Source organism: Apis dorsata, unplaced genomic scaffold (genome assembly GCF_000469605.1).
Source record: "Apis dorsata unplaced genomic scaffold, Apis dorsata 1.3 scaffold_89, whole genome shotgun sequence".
NCBI classification, from domain to species: Eukaryota; Metazoa; Arthropoda; class Insecta; order Hymenoptera; family Apidae; genus Apis; species Apis dorsata.
The window spans coordinates 437,679-441,863 of record NW_006263387.1 but is presented as its reverse complement, the minus strand read 5'-3'; the positions used below and the strand labels follow the sequence as shown (position 1 = coordinate 441,863).

The following is a 4,185-nucleotide window of genomic DNA, read 5'->3' as shown; positions in this document are numbered from 1 at the left end:
AAAATGTAAAAAAAAAAAAAAAAACAGAGAAGAATTAAAAAAAATAAAACGAAAAGTCTATCAAATTTAAATATCAAGTGTTCGCATTAAGACACACATCCGGTGTTGACTACGACTATCAACGAAATATGTCAGTTGAAACCGGTAGCTGGAATTTATATCGCGTGCATCTTGTACTTACACACGTTGGAACGTTATATTATACGTTCGAAGGAAGCATACGATGTCGTGCATAACACGGACTAAATGTAAATACTAAGAAATCCAGATCCAGTGAAATACACAGTTGAATACATACGATCGACAATGGAAGATGAAACACAATCGAATAGTGTGTCTGATATAACGAAGGATACCACCTTATAGAAAATTCGTTTGATTCGAAAACTGATGAGAATTTTTGTGTACATAATACAAAAGGGCTATAAAAGGTTTATCTGTTAATATATTTGTGAGATACGTTTATATGATCGATTCTAAATACCAAAACAAATATAAATAAAGTTGATATACAAAAACGTCAGTTAAAGCTTATTTATTAAGTTATAAGCAATTGAAGTTTGCCATAGACGAAGACAGAGAATAAGACCGCTCTGTCTTCGTTATACTAGTGACGTGATATTCTGCTTCTATCTCGCTTCATCTAACGCGAACTTAAATCGCTTATAACTCAATAAATAAGCCTCGACCAAACATTTTTTAAATATCAACTTTTATATTTATTTCGTGTAGAATCGATCTTTTAAAATATTCTACAAATATATTACAAACATCTTGTATAATTCATTATATTATTACAACACGTACTTTCATTAAAAAAAATTTTTTAGATTAAGTAAATTTCCTTACGAGAAAATTTTTTCATCCTTGTTTGCACATCGATGAACAATAACACGAGAATCAAACGTTTAAATATTTCTTTTAATTATCGATATTATTGCCTGACGCTTGGCTTTTCCTATGTTGTGAGAGAAACAACAAGATTAGTCGACTCTGTTCGAGGAACCTTGTTCAATAGATCACACGTATAAATAGAATCATCGGGTTAAAACGCGATTCGTTCTTATTTTCTCTCTTTGCCTTTCTTCTCGTCCCGTTTAATAATCGAGTTAATCGAACGAATTAACGATCCACGAATCGATCTATTGTTAGACACACGTGGAGAAAACGGTGGCCACGCAATGATATCGGCCAACTGTTGCTTTTAATACCTGATCAGATGCCAACGTAACGCGCACAGGTACCCGGTGGTTTTCTACGAAAATTTATCGACACTTTTTTCTCGAAATCGGATCGATCCAAAACGTTCAAACAGCTGCTTCGAAAATTACACATATGTATACTATGTCACGCAAATATGTACACTATAGCTTATACGAGACACGCGTATACTATATATTTTGATATGTATGTATGTATTTTAATTACGAACGCATCAAATTGGATCTGCAATTATTTTAATAATAAAAATATCACGTCATCGCGTTAAAATTAATTTATGATATTATCTTATAATGAGAAAATTTATTAACTATCTACACATACAGTGGCAAGTGTATAAATTATAATTACAAAATTTAATTATTTAAAAATTTAATATATATATGTATGTATGTTTTTATATTATTGCTACTGTACATGACAATATATAAATTCTAATTATATTTCTCTTGCCAAAATTAAATTTATCATTAACAAATCATCGATGAATAACTTATCATATATAAAACTGATGAATCATTTTAATTCTAACGTAACTACGTATCACTAATATATTGCAATATATAATCAAATTATATAAGTTAATATAATAAAATTATAACATGTGAATCATGTATTTAATTTTACCTAAGTATCATTGGTACATTACAGCAGATAATGAATTTATAATAAAATTATAATTAAATTTTAATTCCGATTTATTAACTTCGTAAAATAATAAATAATAAATCTTTCTCTCATTCATTGTTAACATCTCGTGGCATATGTTCCACACTGAATTCTCATTTGAAATTTTTTCCATTAAATGGAAACTATAAGTTACGATGATGATTTATTAGAATAAAAATTTTCCCATAAATGATAATTATGATTTTTGCAAATCATATTTACAATATATATTGTAAGGAAAGTCTGGTTATATTTTCAATAATTTAAATACGTATAAAAGATCCATAAAATCGATCCAGCAGCACAATATGTTAATTTGCAAGCTTTGATAAAATTCAAATAATAGATACAAGTAGAAGAAAGTTTTCAGATGCTCATGAATAGTGTATTTCGAACGGGAACCTCGAAATAACATGGAAGGCTTCGTGGAACCGCGTGGACGAAATAGGAAAATTCCTGTGAAATTCTCGATTCGCGGTGCAAAAGTGGAACGCGTGGGTTCTTCGGATAGTCGAGGCACGTTCCAACGAATGGAACGAGAAAGGGAAGAAGAAAAAAATAAGCGCGTGGAAAAGCTCGATCGAAGATGTTATCGTTCGAATTTTCCTCGAAACGTATCGCGTTGATGAGAATTAAATTTGATCTCTTTTATTCAAACGAATTTGCCACGAATCCTGGGAACATTATACAGGATTATCAATCATTAATTTATTTTATTATTTAAATATTTATGAACTTCGTTGTTAGTCAATATCGAACGTATATTTAAATATACAATATTCTATTGAAAAATTATGAGACAAAAAAAAATTGAAAAAAATGTGACTTGATAAGATATAATAATACAATAATAGAATTGCTTTCTTTTCTTGCAAACTTTATATTTTCTTTTTTCTTTCTTTATTTCTTCAATTTATTTTTATGTAATACACGAAACAGGGTACAAGCATTCTTTATCTACATGTGCACTTAAAATTGTACACAATTGTATATAATAAGAATTTTTAAAATAGAGATAAAATAATATTACACGTTTCCTTTAACTCATTTATAACTCGAAAACCAATGATATGTAAAACCAATCATATGTTTATGCATGTAGGAAATTTTTATTTTTTTTTATTTTCTTATAAACTATCTATAACTTGAAAAACTAAGATATATGTTTTTTTTTTTTAATTTATTTTAGTGTGATTAGTAGATTGTAAACTATAGTCATGCGTTTATGAATCATTCTATAGAATCTGCAGAACAAATTTAGAGTTTTGTGGGCGTGGGCAAGTTGTCGGCACGTTTTAACTCTTTGAACAGACTACATAAATAACACACATTGTATTCTTGCCTTACTAGGAAGTAATAAATAGAAGCAGATCCAAAATGTCATTCGTTTATTATTCGAGGCTTCTATTATTAACGAAACAAGTATTATGCATTCCTTGGTAGAACTCGTCCCCGTTATTCCTCGATTAATGAAACGGAGAAATGCCAAGAATATATCGATATCTCGTGACGTCTATATTACAGGACTAGAAACTTCGAAATTACATTGAATTTAATTTAAATTTCCCCTATTCTAGCACAATTTCCTTGATTTAAACCCATATGATTATTTTCTCTCTTTCAAAAATTTAAAAGTTATCCCAAGAATTGCCATTTTAGAACAAGAGGCAATATCCAGAGGATTGTAACCGACTAATTGAAAGTAATTTCAAGTAGAAAAAATACCGAGAACAACGCCTCCGCCAAAGAAAGCTATTTCGAAGAAAATAATAAACTTTTCAGAAGGGGAAATATCAAGATTTTTATGCAACGCCAATCTCGTGATTACTTTTTTGAATGCATTCGTGGCTTCTTCGAATTTTATATTTATTCCAAAGTATCAACGATAACAGAACGATAACAAAAGAATCAAAACTTAGCGAAATCTTATTGAATGATACGATTCACTTTAGAGGATTATTAATCCACGTCTATGAGATATGTTTCATTCACAAGCGACGAGCGTAAAATCCAAGTTTGAACGAGTTTCAGACGCATATCCGGTGATTTCCTCTTTTCACGAGGAACTAAATAATTTAGCGGATGTACACGAGTTTCTTCGTGGCGAATGTAAACGTCTAATTCATCGTGTCGTAAAACGCGTCGTTCACCAGAGCGAGAAGTCAACGCGCGTTCAACCGGTTCAACACATTTGTTTCGTGATAATTATTTATCTGCTCATTAAATTTTAACCATTTACGTTCTTCAGTATAACGAAGTTATCACATGGAGGGAGAGAGAGAGAGAGAGAGAAAA

General features: G+C 30.2%; 1 protein-coding gene across 4 annotated transcripts in view; it reads right to left on the bottom strand.

The window, feature by feature from the left end:
- The window catches only part of LOC102678437 (protein FAM102B), a 71,746-nt gene that overhangs the window by 61,652 nt on the left and 5,909 nt on the right, over positions 1-4,185 (bottom strand). The window lies entirely within an intron of this gene.